The sequence below is a fragment of the Odontomachus brunneus genome, unplaced genomic scaffold (assembly GCF_010583005.1).
Source record: "Odontomachus brunneus isolate Ranch 3 - 2012 unplaced genomic scaffold, Obru_v1 Obru_scaffold_080, whole genome shotgun sequence".
NCBI lineage: Eukaryota > Metazoa > Arthropoda > Insecta > Hymenoptera > Formicidae > Odontomachus > Odontomachus brunneus.
This window is the reverse complement of record NW_022639530.1, coordinates 927,641-928,396: the sequence shown is the minus strand read 5'-3', so window position 1 is coordinate 928,396 and position 756 is coordinate 927,641.

The following is a 756-nucleotide window of genomic DNA, read 5'->3' as shown; positions in this document are numbered from 1 at the left end:
GAAAGTCTAACGCATTTCCGTTGGACTTCACCTTATTCAAAGAGTTAAACGTATAACCGCGATGCGTCAGGTAAAAAAAAAAATGTGTGCTAGTTACAGCCTTGGCTACTATACGTTATGCCGTAAAGATGATACCTCTACCCTTTTCTGTTTAAGAGAAAAAAAAATTAAAATGTCAAATTTTTAGCCAAGATATTTAATTACTTGTAACTTTTGAACAGTGGTAGATAATTGAATTCTGCTAGTTGTGTTGAATTGTGCTAATCGAGTACAATAGAGAACTGTTCGTGAGACTGATAAGTCGTGGGAATAAAACAAAAATTTAACACAACTGTCCCCATGGGGACAGTTATTATTTGACGTCAATTTGCCATTAGGAAAAGTTGTTGTACTCGCTTAGCACAACCCAGCACAACTTGGGAAATGTAAAAAATGTAAAATTTTTGTTTTACCCTACGACTTTTTGTCCATTATTTTGTCAAGATTGCAAATTTCCATATATGTGTGAACAGTTCTCTATTATACTCGATTAACACAATCCAGCACAACTCACAGAATTCAATTATCTGCCACGGTTCAAAAGTTATGCTGGATTGTGCTAATCGGGTACAATAGAGAACTATTCACAGATATATGGTAAGGACCCCGCTCAAAACCTATGGAAAATGGTTTTCGGTCAAATTGGCTGAAATTTTACTATGTTATAGTTTTCGCCATGCTGATAAAAAGTTATTATTACACCAAGTCCCAAAAGTC